Below are 14,777 nucleotides of genomic sequence, written 5' to 3'. Positions count from 1 at the left end.
TTCTGCAACCAATAACGGCGAGCGAATGCTAGCCGGCAGGCGGGTATTGCCGGTTACATCACGAAAAGCGCCGGAAGTGGCCTAGGACCACGAACCGGGCCCGCTGTCGCTTCAGGGCAGAAACACCACGAGCCGGCGCGTGGGGGGTAAGTGCGCGAGGCGGTGCTACGGGCGGTTGAGTGGGTCGTTTCCGGTTTTTCTGCTCCCGCGTGCACAGCCCCGTGAGGGACCCACGCCCCGGGGCGAACGGCAGCCGCTTGAGCCCCCGCTCCGACCCAGAGCTGCCCCGGCTCCCGACGAGCCTGCGTTGCCCTTGTGATGGCCGGAGCGCGGCAGCCGCTTGCTCGCAGCACGCCGAGCAGGCAGCGCACGAGCTCCCCTCCCTTCTCCTGACGGCCGGGGTGTCAGTGCGGCCCGCCCTTGACCGCGCTCCCCAGCGCGGGGCGGCCGCGCCTCCCAACGCCTGTTCCACGGATAATGTGGCTGCGGCGGATGATGGTCACTTTGGGCAGAGCTGAGACTGAACCCAGGCCTCATACGTTAGACCCTTCGTGTAACCACGCTGCCTCCTGAGGCGTCGGTACCCAGGCGCGGTGCTTGGCAGACTAACCGCTGCTCTAACCACTAGCCCCTGCTTCTGCCCCAGGGCTGGAAAGAGGACCAGGCACCTGTGTTCCCAGCGCTGCCTTCCTGTTGGTACCAAACAGCTGGGGAAACCGCTTGCGAAGTATTTGCTAGCTCAAATGGTAGACATAGGTGCTGGAACTAGGGGTGCGGCCGTACCCCCTGGTTTGAAGTGGTTTCTGTCATATACAGTATTTACAGATTGGTTTAATAGCTTTCTACACCCTCCTCTATACAAATTGTTACAGCACCCCAGGTGACAGAGGTCTGTGGTGGTCTGAAGGTCTCCTGTTCAAACTTTGCTGCTTATCTTTGGAGGGCTAATTATGGAACTAAGTGATGGCATTTCTTGTCTTGTATAATATTGCAGCTAAGTCTTGTTTTAAACTGAATTTACGTTCTTTCTAAAATCCATCAGAAAGTCATCTCTGCAATGTGCTGTGGGACATACACATTAATATGTCTAGCAAATAATTTAAATACGATGAAATTACTGAATGTGAAAGGATGTTGCATGAAGGAAAATAGCTAATCTGTGGTTAAGGCAGCAGACTGGGGCCCAGAACAACTGGCTTCTAACTCTGGCCTGCCATCAGGCATCCTATGTGCAGATGACTTAAACTACAATTTTTGGAGGTGGACACAAATTTTGTCCTTGATTTTTCTGTGTTACATACTTCTATATGTAAAATGAATGATATTTCTTTATCTTAAAGAGCTGTTGAGTAATATTTGAAAAATGCAAAAGAACTGGAGGTTTGTAGAGAGAAGGGTGAGTGGCTGGACCTTTGCCAGGTTGGGGAGAACTCGCAAAGAATTTTGAGCTGTATTGAGGCCTTGGAGTAACAATGGGGACCTGGCTCCAGGGATGAGAAGTGCAGACATGGGTAATGGGTAGGGCGAGGTACAATGTTTGGGGACCACTGGACTAGATGGTTACCAAGGTCCCTTCTGGCCTTGTAATCTCTGACTAGTAAACTAAAAGAATGTAAAACTGATATGTGACAAAAGAGGTATCGAGATTTTCAGCTCCCTTTGTCATGGTTATTGGTTATATACCTTCACCCTTAGCAGGCTTTGTGTAGATGACTTTTTCCAATTAAGTCATAACTAAAAATGAGTAAGGATGAAGCTAAGGCTCCAAAACCACAAACTTCTCTGTGCACTCATACCCCTGCACATACTCTTTTAGTGCGTTTTCATGTTGGGTGCACTGTAGGATCAGGACTTTTTAACAAATCTGTTAAATCACAGAGGCAGTGCCAGCTGGCTTTTAAATGGCTAAAAGCACACTCAACAGTCATTCTGCACTTGCTCAGCCTGTTGTTGAACCACTCCTTGCTTCTGTCAGGGTGCCCTGTGTATGGCTTCATAAGCCACAGCATTTAAGGTTTCAGAGTAGCAGCCGTGTTAGTCTGTATTCGCAAAAAGAAAAGGAGGACTTGTGGCACCTTAGAGACTAACCAATTTATTAGAGCATAAGCTTTCGTGAGCTACAGCTCACTTCCTCAGATGCATATCGTGGAAACTGCAGCAGGCTTTATATATACACAGAGAATATGAAACAATACCTATTCCCACCCCACTGTCCTGCTGGTAATAGCTTATCTAAAGTGATTTCCAGCACAAATCCAGGTTTTCTCACTTTCTCATTTAAGGGTAGGCAGGGTCTCCCTGGATAATGATGGGCATATCAACTTCCCCTACAATGATCTTTTGGTCTATGAAGAAAGTCCTTGCTTGCAGTTTCCTGAACAGGCCAATGTTCCGAAAGATGTGTGTCTCATGCACCTTTCCGGACCAGCCTGTGCTAATGTCTGTGTCAAGGTTCCTCCCCCACTCTGAACTCTAGGGTACAGATGTGGGGACCTGCATGAAAAACCTCCTAAGCTTATCTTTACCAACTTAGGTCAAAACTTTCCCAAGGTACAAAATATTCCACCCGTTGTCCTTGGACTGGCCGCTACCACCACCAAACTAATACTGGTTACTGGGGAAGAGCTGTTTGGACGCGTCCTTCCCCCCAAAATACTTCCCAAAACCTTGCACCCCACTTCCTGGACAAGGTTTGGTAAAAAGCCTCACCAATTTGCCTAGGTGACTACAGACCCAGATCCTTGGATCTTAAGAACAATGCACAATCCTCCCAACACTTGCACCCCCCCCTTTCCTGGGAAATGTTGGATAAAAAGCCTCACCAATTTGCATAGGTGACCACAGACCCAAACCCTTGGATCTGAGAACAATGAAAAAGCATTCAGTTTTCTTACACGAAGACTTTTAATAAAAATAGAAGTAAATAGAAATAAAGAAATCCCCCCTGTAAAATCAGGATGGTAGATATCTTACAGGGTAATTAGATTCAAAAACATAGAGAACCCCTCTAGGCAAAACTTTAGTTACAAAAAAGATACACAGACAGAAATAGTTATTCTATTCAGCACAATTCTTTTCTCAGCCATTTAAAGAAATCATAATCTAACACATACCTAGCTAGATTACTTAATAAAAGTTTTAAGATTCCATTCCTGGTCTATCCCTGGCAGAAACCAGCATATAGACAGACACACAGACCCTTTGTTTCTCTCCCTCCTCCCAGCTTTTGAAGGTATCTTGTCTCCTCATTGGTCATTTTGGTCAGGTGCCAGTGAGGTTACCTTTAGCTTCTTAACCCTTTACAGGTGAGAGGAGCTTTCCCCTGGCCAGGAGGGATTTCAAAGGGGTTTACCCTTCCCTTTATATTTATGACAGTCTGTGAAACACACAGGGTGATCCACAAGCGCCTGGATAACCATTGAGAAATATCCCTTCCGATTAATGTACTCAGCGGCTTGGTGGTCTGGTGCCAGAATTGGAATGTGTGTGCCATCTATTGCCCCTCTGCAGTTAGGGAAACCCATTTGTGCAAAGCCATCCACAATGTCATACACATTGCCCAGAGTCAGTCTTTTGGAGCAGAATGCGATTAATGGCCCTGTACACTTCTGTCAACACGAGTCCAACAGTCGACTCTCCCACTCTGAACTGGTTAGCAACCAATCAGTAGCAGTCTGAAGTAGCCAGCTTCCACAGTGCAATCACCACGCGGTTCTCCAGTGACAGTGCAGCTCTCATTCTTGTGTCCTTGCACCTCAGGGCTGGGCCGAGCTCATCACACAGTCGAATGAATGTGGCTTTCCTCATGCGAAAGTTCTGCAGCCACTGCTACTCACCCCAGACATGCATGATGATGTGATCCCACCACTCAGTGCTTGTTTCCCGAGCCCATAAGTGGCATTACACTGTGGTTGGTCACCTCCGTGAATGCAACAAGCAATCTCGTGTCGTAGCTACTACGCATGGCAAGATCAATGTTGAACTGCTCTTGCATATGTAGTTTAAGGAATAACTCCACTGCCACTTTTTTGTGATGTGTTAGTGAGAGCGAGCAGCATATTGGTCAACAGGGCGGGATCTATTCCTGCAGACCAAGGAGGCAGAGCAGAGCACGAAGTACACAAACCATTGAAAGATGGCACCAAATGTGGACTGAAGCACAGAGGTTGCTGGGGTGCAAAGCAATGCATCATGGGGCATTGGGACAGGACCCAGGATGCGCCGCGGCCCCCTACGCCTTTCCACAACTCTTAGTGGCGGAAGAGATGCTCTGTGGGTTAGCTTCCCAGAGTGCACTGCTCCAAATACCGCTACAAGTGCCGCAAATGTGAACACTATTGCGCAAGCAGCTGACAGTATGAACATGGTACAGCGGTTTCCCTTCAGTGCTCTCTGAGCAGAACTGTAGCTGCCAGCGATGTAGCTCTGCCAGTGTAGACATACCCTTAGTATTTAGCAAGATTCAAAGAGGAGTTAGACTTTTATATGGATAACAAGAATATCAAGAGTTGTTATAAATTGGAAGGGGTATAAAACCTCAGGCTTCTGGGTATAAGCCAATCTCAAACTATTAGAGATGAGGATAAAAACCTTTGATGGGGCAGATTACCCCTCATCTTCCTACTTTGGTATTTCTGTGGTATTTCTTGGTAACTGATTTTTCTTTCTTCTTGTGCTGACCATTGTCAGTCAGAGAGAGAATAGTGGACTAGATTGCTGTGGATCTGATCCCGTATGGCAAGTCCTATGGATCATGATGTAAAAAAGTAAAACAAAGTCAGATGGTATCACTGACCATTCTGAAAACGCTGGGTATTGTGGTATCACCAAGTTTTGCTCTTTCGTTTATCTTTCATAAAATGTTCTCAGAAATTCTATCTGTTTTGCTTTTGGATCACTTTCATGTAAGACTCAGAGAATCTTTGACTTGACTGACAGCTTGCAATATTATACGGAACTGCCAGGTATGCTATAGTTAACGCTTTGTCTGTAAACTTAGTGGACGTATTTGGGTGTGGCCAAAGAGGCAAGGGGCTTGGAAAAGGAGTTGCCGAGTTTAATGGAAAGGTACTGAGCGATAACATTTAGGGCATTATGAAGCCAGCTGTTCACCACTTGGCTCATTGTGGAGATGTGAAGTGCATCTCGGGCTTCATATACGAAGAGACTCGGGTGGGGGTGGTCCTGAAGGTATTTTTTGAGAATGTGATCCAAGATGCTGCCACATACACGGTGCATGCCAAGCTGAAGTCTGTCACTGCCATGAATGTGGTCTATGCTCTAAAGTGCCATGGTTGTACTCTGTATTGATATGGAGACTAAAATAAACAGTGTCAATAAAACAAAGAAAACAGAACTTAGAGTTAAGGTTAAGGCCAACTTTCTGTTTAAAGCTTGACTCTTCTGGGTGCTCTAAAATCTGTACTGTTACTTGGATTGCCTTGAAATTTGGTGTGCCTCATGGGTAAGGCTATGGTTTTGGCACAGGTATTTTTATTAATATTCACAGACAGGACATGGGCAATGAATGATAAATCATGGATTTAGTGAAGCCGAAGCCCCAGCCCTGCTGCCTGGGGCTGAATTATTGGAGTTTTCAAGAAGTCATGGAAGTCTTGTAAAATCATGGAATCTGTGTCCTCCATGACAGATTTGTAGCCTTACTCACAAGGGAGGAGGGTAATATTAGTGATCCAGATTTAGGGTCATTTGCATCAAAACCACACAGCTGAGGCCGGGCAGTTGAGAACAAGCATACTTGATGCACGTCACATGTTTCCCAAGCACTGGGGGGTAAGGATGGAAATACCCACTGAGATTACTAGTGACTTCCGCGAACTCTGACAAAATTGTAGCCTTACTGATGATTAATATCATACAGTATTGTAGTGGAGCACCAGGTCTACTATGTTAAGATTAGGAAGTTTTTTCTGTTTAAAAGAGGATTCTTCTAGTGCTCTAAATTCTGTATAAGGGTACAGGTTGTCTTGGAAATTTGATATGTCTCATTGGGGGAGCGGGATAGGTTTAGTGAACCAAATTTCGAGTCCATGGGGCCGGACGAGTTGCATCCGAGAGTGCTGAAGGAATTGGCGGCTGTGATTGCAGAGCCACTGGCCATTATCTTTGAAAACTCGTGGCGAACCGGGGAAGTCCCGGATGACTGGAAAAAGGCTAATGTAGTGCCAATCTTTAAAAAAGGGAAGAAGGAAGATCCTGGGAACTACAGGCCAGTCAGCCTCACCTCAGTCCCTGGAAAAATCATGGAGCAGGTCCTCAAAGAATCAATCCTGAAGCACTTGCATGAGAGGAAAGTGATCAGGAACAGCCAGCATGGATTCACCAAGGGAAGGTCATGCCTGACTAATCTAATCGCCTTTTATGATGAGATTACTGGTTCTGTGGATGAAGGGAAAGCAGTGGATGTATTGTTTCTTGACTTTAGCAAAGCTTTTGACACGGTCTCCCATAGTATTCTTGTCAGCAAGTTAAGGAAGTATGGGCTGGATGAATGCACTATAAGGTGGGTAGAAAGCTGGCTAAATTGTCGGGCTCAACGGGTAGTGATCAATGGCTCCATGTCTAGTTGGCAGCCGGTATCAAGTGGAGTGCCCCAAGGGTCGGTCCTGGGGCCGGTTTTATTCAATATCTTCATAAATGATCTGGAGGATGGTGTGGATTGCACTCTCAGCAAATTTGCGGATGATACTAAACTGGGAGGAGTGGTAGATACGCTGGAGGGGAGGGATAGGATACAGAAGGACCTAGACCAATTGGAAGATTGGGCCAAAAGGAATCTGATGAGGTTCAATAAGGATAAGTGCAGAGTCCTGCACTTAGGACGGTAGAACCCAATGCACAGCTACAGACTAGGGACCGAATGGCTAGGCAGCAGTTCTGCGGAAAAGGACCTAGGGGTGACAGTGGACGAGAAGCTGGATATGAGTCAGCAGTGTGCCCTTGTTGCCAAGAAGGCCAATGGCATTTTGGGATGTATAAGTAGGGGCATAGCGAGCAGATCGAGGGACGTGATCGTTCCCCTCTATTCGACATTGGTGAGGCCTCATCTGGAGAACTGTGTCCAGTTTTGGGCCCCACACTTCAAGAAGGATGTGGATAAATTGGAGAGAGTCCAGCGAAGGGCAACAAAAATGATTAGGGGACTGGAACACATGAGTTATGAGGAGAGGCTGAGGGAACTGGGATTGTTTAGCCTGCAGAAGAGAAGAATGAGGGGGGATTTGATAGCTGCTTTCAACTACCTGAAAGGGGGTTCCAAAGAGGATGGCTCTAGACTGTTCTCAATGGTAGCAGATGACAGAACGAGGAGTAATGGTCTCAAGTTGCAGTGGGGGAGGGTTAGATTGGATATTAGGAAAAACTTTTTCACTAAGAGGGTGGTGAAACACTGGAATGTGTTACCTAGGGAGGTGGTAGAATCTCCTTCCTTAGAGGTTTTTAAGGTCAGGCTTGACAAAGCACTGGCTGGGATGATTTAACTGGGAATTGGTCCTGCTTTGACCAGGGGGTTGGACTAGATGACCTTCTGGGGTCCCTTCCAACCCTGATATTCTATGATTCTATGATTCATTTGAGCAAAAGGTTCCTGAGATACAGCTCTCTCCCTCCAAAAAAAAAAAAAAAAAAAAAAAACCCTAAAAAACCACTTTTCTTGAAGTTTACAGATTCTATTAATGTTTTTTTTGTACACCCCTGGCTTCTAAAGTGCTAGTGGCTATATGGGATGGGAAGGTGAACTGGCAGTGATGGGGTGGGGTTGTATATGTTATGAGGGAGGAGACAGACATATCCCAGGCTTCTTTCACATACTTAGTTACTGTACCCACTTTGTAATAAAACTGTCAAGTTCTTGGGATGTAGACCATATCTGAGTTTTCTCTCACTAGTCTTATTAGCGGCTACATACTCCAAACGTTACAAAGCATGACCATTATCCCCATTCCACTATAACACAGTGTGCGAGGCTAGTGTGGTGACGCTTGGAAATCACAAAGCAGCTGTGTGGACTGGTGTAGTGAACAGTAGACTGAGACTCAGGGCAGGTCTTCACTACCTGCCGGATCGGCGGGTAGTGATTGATCCCCGAACATGCTCCCCGTCGACTCGCTGCTGTCCTTGTGGCCAGGTAAGTCGACCTAAGATACGCCAACTTCAGGTACGCTATTCGTGTAGCTGAAGTTGCATATCTTAGGTCGACCCCCCGCAGTGTGGACCAGGGCTAAGAATACCTCGGCCCTAGTCCTGACTTTTTGACTGGCCTGCTGGGTGACTTTGCCTAAGTCATTTCACCTCTCTCTGCCTCTGTTTCCCCATTTGTATAATGGGAATAATGTTTCTGTCCTTGAGATCTACTGATGAAATGTGCTATGTAAGAGGTTGTTGGTGGTATCTCATGCAGTGGTGGTGTGGCCGTGATCACTAAGTGATTATATCTGACTTATCAGTCCTCATCCTCAAAGGAATCTTTCATGACACTTTTAAAGGACAAGCCAGGGAGCTTAAATTCATAACTTTACTAGACACTAAAAATCATAGACTAAATAGACACACTGGATTTATGTGTTATTACAATAATCTCTAAGACACTGACACCCCCCACCTCCCATTCTTCCCTCCTTTTCCCCCTTATGATTGGAGGGGTGTTAATGGGCCACTTTACCCTGAATGGTCCCTTGAAATATGTGTTAATTACTTATGCTAAATAAGATGTTCCACCTTGTATTTTAGGTGTGACACTCTGAAGTCTGGTCTATACTACTAAGTTAGGTCAACATAAGGCAGCTTATGCTGACCTAATTCTGTAAGCCTCTCCACTAAAATGTAGCTTCCACAGATGCAACTCACTTACCCACTACACCAACTTAATAACTCCACCTCCACGAGAGGCGTAGCGCTTAAGTTGACATAGTTAAGTCGATGCAGTGTCAGGGCTTCCCTACACTACAGGTTATGTTGGTGTAACTTATATCGTTCAGGGATGTGAATAAACCACCCCGTGAGTGACGTAAGTTACACTGACCTAAGTGCCAGTGTGGGCAGAGCTATGTCAACAGGAGAGCTCTCTCATGTTGGCAGAGAGCGTTTTCACCAGATATGCTACAGCGGTGCCGCTGTACCACTTCTAGTATAGACTAGCCCTCAGTGCAGATAATAGGCATGGCTACACTTGCAGATGTAGAGTGCTTTGGGTTAAACCAGCCTTCGTAGAGCGCTGTAGGGAAAGCGCTACAATCTGTCCACACTGACAGCCACAAGCGCACTGGTGTGGCCACATTAGCAGCTCTTGCAAGGGCCACAGAGAGCAGTGCATTGTGGTAGCTATCCCAGCATGCAAGTGGCTGCAATGTGCTTTTCAAATGGGGGTGGGGTGGGTGGAGTGTGACAGGCAGTTTGTTGTGTGTATGTGTGGGGAGAGAGAGTGGGTTTTTGAGGGGGCTGAGAACATGTCAGCATGCTGTCTTGTAAGTTCAGACAGCAGCAGACCCCCTCTCCCTCGCCCCTCTCTCTCTCACACACAGCATTCTACAGTAATGGTTGCTTTGTCTCGGAGCAGATAAGCATGCCGGCTGTCAGAAGTGGAGCTTTCAAAGGGCATATCTGTGTTCCTGGTGCGATTCCAAACCATGAGAGGAGTGGCCACTTGACTTAAGGGGATTATGGGACGTTTCCAGAGGCTGATCAGAGCACAGTAATGCAACACCTCGTTCACACTGACACGTGGGCATTTCAGCCAAGGCGCAACAAATGTTAATCTTCTCGCCGAGGTGGAGTACCAGGAGTGCTCTAGCTGTGGAGTCAGAGTGCTCTGTGTGCCTTGCCAGCATGGGCGGGTAGTGAAGTAGGGTGCCTGGGGCTGCTTTAATGCACTCTAACTCGCAAGTGTCGCCAAGCCCAGTGTGTTGCTTACATTGATTGTTGCTGCCTTTCAGAACCATCCCGCAATTCCCCACACTATCCGTTAAATTGGTGCAAGCACTCTTGGTGAGGATGCATATCGCCAACACAAGGACCATAGTGTGTATGTTTAAAGCTGATAAAACTGCAGTGGTTGTGCGTCGATGTAACTTAAGTCAGCTTAATTTTGTGGTGTAGACTTGCCCCGAGTATGTTTCCCCGACATGAAGAAGAGCTCTGTATAAGCTCAAAAGCTTGTCTGTCTCATCAGCAGAAGTTGATCCAATAAAAGATATTACCTCACCCATCTTGTGTCTTGTTACCTGGCCAGAGCAGTGTCTCCGCTGCACAAGGATGTTATAATTAGAACTGCCTAAGTTCTACTAATTACTAACACCTACCAACAACCTTTCTGTTTATATTAATAATAAATAAAACCAGGGATTTGGAGCAATCAAATTTTTGAATTGCTCTGCTCCAGCTCTGCTCTGGCACCAATAATGACTGCTCCAGCTCCGCTCCGACTCCGCTCCACGCTCCTACTCAAATTAATTTTTAACTAAATAAAAAAATGCATACTGTAATTTTGAAAAAACATTATTTTTATTCATACTTTTAAAACAATTTAAATGTCATCAACAATGATATAAACTAGAATAATTCATAATTCATTCTGTAAAAAATTATTGCAGCAATCAAGTTGTCTTTCATAGCCTGCCGCAAATCATTTAAAATTAACTTTAAAGCCGAAAACGGTTGCTCTACACGAGCTTGAGTTGTTGGCATGCTTGAAACAATTCTACAGGCATCCTGAATGCGGTGTGGGTAGCTGTGAATGGCCTCAAAAACAGACTTAACTTTTAGCCTACTAATAGACTCCATCACCTCACAATCTTCCTGAAAGTTTCTCTCTAATAATGCTTCATTACAATTATGAATCGCAGAAACTCGCTGATGTCTGTCTTGTTTATCCAATTCCTTTTCGAAGGCATCATCTTCTGAAGAATTGGTGCTTGAATTATCTCCATTTCCCTCTGATGATTGAAGACATCTCAGGGATGGACGCTTGAACAAGTTCAGAGCGGAGACGGAAGTTTGAGAACAGCCTGCTATTTCTGAAGGATGTGAACTTTCCGAAACCGCAGATTTGATTGTTGACTCCTTTTGTTGTTTTGTTTTCTTCAACCTCTTTTGCTGAGGTCAAATGTAACAATAGATTTTTTTTTTTTGAGTTGTTGAGCAATATCAAGGAGCCATTCCTTTGCCTTTGGTATTTCCCTTAAGGTAAGAAGAATCCGATACCATGGGTCAACATAAACTCCAGCAAGGAAATGAATATTGTCAAAAAGCTTCTCTTCGCATTTCTGCATGGAGGATAGAATTCCTTCTGCAATTTGTCCACCGTTTTCTTGCAAGAATTCTGACAGTTTTCGCTATTCCTTCATTAAAACTCCCGGGGTTACATCAACAGCTTGAAGAGTCACAGTTGTTTGGTTTGGCTTTGCCAAGAGGTCTCGCAGGTTCTTCACTTTGTCCCATTCAGCTTTTGTTAACTTGAGTTCTCTTGTTCCAGCAGCAGGCACTTGTTCACAGTAAGATTGAAAAACAAGAAGCCGATCAATCATCGCAAATGTTGAACCCCAGCGAGTCACAGTATCCAGTGATTGAGTTACTTGGTGTTCGTAGTTTGATGACGACTTGTCGAATTTTTTCCAGAAATTTCTTCGCATGTTCTTTGTTCAGTTCATCCCAGATTACCAACTGAAGAGTGTGAATACCACATGTCATCAGTTGGACTTTTGAGTTGTCCTCATGAAGCCATGTTGGAAGTATGAGGCTAGGGTCATTAACCCATTGCGCAGCAGCATCCAGCAGCAGTTGAGTTTGATTTCATCCATTCCCTTAGTTCCTTCATCAGGCAAAATAGCTTGTTCTTTCCACATCCCTGTTCTCAGAGGTAGAAATGGTTTCATTGTCCTCATTGAAATTTTTGACGGCACACGTTGTGTTTGCTGAATTGTCAACGCAGATGCTGAGCATTTGCATTTCACTGATCCCAAATTTTTCTAAAATAGCTTTTACTTGACTTTCCATGTACAAAGAATTGTGATGCCCTTCAGTATTGATTATGTCTAAGGTTTTTACCACACTTTTATCTTTTCTTTTTCTTCCTAGTACTGAGCGTTGATTTCAAGGAAATTTCTGTTTCCACGGGTTGCCGCATCCATTTTCAGGTAACACAATTTTTACTCCAAAGCTTTCTTGAGCTCTTCGCGACCAGACTCAGCTATGCTGACAACTAAACGATGAATCGCATCGTGCCCTGTCAAAACACCAAGCTGCCGACTCATTTCACCTGCAATTTTTTGGAATCCTTTGTTCTTTAGCTTGAAGGTCGTGAGCCGTGATGAACTCAAGCAAACCATTTCCATCAGCCCTTCACGGAAAGTATTGGCATCGATGGTGACTGTAACCTTTGAGGACTTCAAATATGAGTTAAGTTTTGTTTGCTCAATTTTGGGTTTCTTTTCAGATGAAGCTCCACAAAAAATCTTTTCTCCAGGAGTTTTCAAAGAGCCAGATGAACATCGTTTAGTTGCGTCAGCTTTCTGTTTTGCCTTATCTTCCTGGTCCTTTTTTGTAACCAGAGTTTTCAAGATGGTTATGTTTTATATAGGTTGAAACTTTTCATGGCACTTGCTTCACTTGTCTTGAAGTTACTTGGTTTGAGGTCGCCATTCACTTCCTTTTCCAACTTGCACGTTGCTGATTTCTTCTTTGCTTTTCCCAAAAGCCAAAATTTGGGCTTTTCAAATTCAAAAGTAAAGACGTTGTTGAGATCCTTTTCCGTAAATAGGCTATCAATCATGGGGGGGCAGATTTGATTGTTTTTGTTGACGCCATGGCTAAATCTTCGTGTGCTGCTACCGCATACATATGTTTCTTGTTAAGATCTTTGAAAAGCAATGAACAAAAGCATTATTTTTTTTATAATGTACCTGCTTGTGATATCTTAACCACTTAAGGTACTTCAAATTTATTTTGGATTTTCTGAATAAAAATAATCGCATTTTCTTTTTACACAAAACTATTATTAAAGTATATTTTAATATTTTAACATGTTTCTTGCAGTTTTAATGAAGTAAGAAGTATTTTTTAATATACATAATATAAATTTTTATTTATAAACTGCAAGTTAGTTTTTCTTATGAAACTTTGCTGTAAAAATATTCGAAATATTTTCCAAGTTTTTAATTAATATCTCAAACGCTTTAATATAGATAAATCAATGAAATTTGGTATGTGCCTTAACGTTAGTATGTGCTATTGTTGTTCTACAATATTAATTGTTGGCAATTAACGAGGCTTCATGTTACAAGGTTGAAAATAAACTTTAACAGGAAAGCGGATTCAAATTGCAAGCACAGTCCTTTTAGTAAAGAGAGCAAATTTTTGGAAATATGTTTTTGCTTCATCAGCCTGAATAGATTATACAAGATAGGACCTGTTATTTGCTCTATCTTGTATAACGTTTCCAGCCTGATGAAGGAAAAACACATTTCTGAAAATTTGCTCTCTTTACTAAAAGGACTGTGCTTGCAATTTGAATCCGCTTTCCTGTTAAAGTTTATTTCCAATGTTCTATCACACAACATCATTTAAATAAAATTATTTAAACTACAGGCGTCGTGAACTGGAGGGACTGGGCCAATTTTATTTAATAAATTTTAAATTTTCGACTATTTAACAGGTACGACCCTGGAATATGATTTAATGCTAAAACATATATTAAAATGGTACTCTGAATTTATTTTGTATAATTAACCATTTCCGAGAAAACTGTTTAAAAATTTTAATCTGCTTAGATGCTTAGAGTGATGCAAACAATTTTACTTATTACTTATTTTTCAACTTTGGAACCATACATTTTAAACGTAATAATAATAACCAAAAATTATTAACTTATTATGGAACATAATATTACCATTCCTAGCCAGCGGCAGTTGACGACAAGCGTTTCTTGAAATATGAAATAAAAATGACCAACCGCCAGTTTGGGACACCTATGGTTTAAATAATTTTGGATAATGTAATATGGTAACACATACTAACGCTAAGATACAGACATAATTTCATTACTTTATATTAAAGTGTTTTTGAGATATTAATCAGAAATTAACTTTTCATCACCTCCTTGAAGGGACTGTAGCTCTCTTAGGAAGAATTTTAGGACACGTGTTCACAGAAACGTTTTTTTCTTAAAATAACCTAATGATTCACCCCCAAAGTTGTGTTGGACATTTTCCAATCACTCTGGATATATCAAAAAAATCACTCCTAATTTATGCAGAAATGTTTACTGTATATTTTTCTGCCTGCTGCACGTGACTTTTTCAGTAAGTTTAAAACGAAAAACAACGCTACCAAAAGACCGTTGAACAGATGACCTATAAAATAAGTCCACCGGAGTGATAAGGGAGCATGTACAAATGTACCAGTAACGGGAGCCCATGTGAGAAATGAGCTTAAGTGGTTAATATCTCTTGCGATATCTTAATATATCAGTAAACAAAAACATTATTTTTTTTGCAATATATCTGTTTGTGATATCTTAAATGTTGCATTTGCGGCACCCTTTTCTGTAATCACAGCACTCAGCGCGTCTCGTTGATCAACCCTTACAAAAGAAGTATCAACACATACTTATCTAATTAATCGATGTGAGTGCGTACTCATCTAACCTTGGCACAAGGGTGGGAGCAGTCTGCAGTGTTGCTGGATGTCTGATAATTACCTGATTCTTTAATAAAGCATCTCTCCAAAAAACTTTGTAATTTTGTATCTGTACATTAAATCTTGAT

The 14,777-nt window shown here is 43.3% G+C and overlaps 1 protein-coding gene across 5 annotated transcripts in view; it reads left to right on the top strand.

The window, feature by feature from the left end:
• The first annotated feature begins 8 nt into the window (after positions 1–8).
• The window catches only part of PPHLN1 (periphilin 1), a 140,384-nt gene continuing 125,615 nt past the window's right edge, over positions 9–14,777 (top strand). For 4 of the 5 annotated variants that reach the window (XM_084617495.1, XM_084617494.1, XM_084617493.1 and 1 more), the window contains exon 1: positions 9–146. The gene's annotated coding sequence lies outside the window, so the exon portion shown is untranslated. The remainder of the gene's footprint in view (positions 147–14,777) is intronic. The other variant, XM_084617492.1, reaches the window with a different exon arrangement.

The sequence above is a fragment of the Lepidochelys olivacea genome (assembly GCF_965140295.1).
Source record: "Lepidochelys olivacea isolate rLepOli2 genome assembly, chromosome: 1".
NCBI classification, from domain to species: domain Eukaryota; kingdom Metazoa; phylum Chordata; order Testudines; family Cheloniidae; genus Lepidochelys; species Lepidochelys olivacea.
This window is presented reverse-complemented; position numbering and strand designations above follow the sequence as displayed.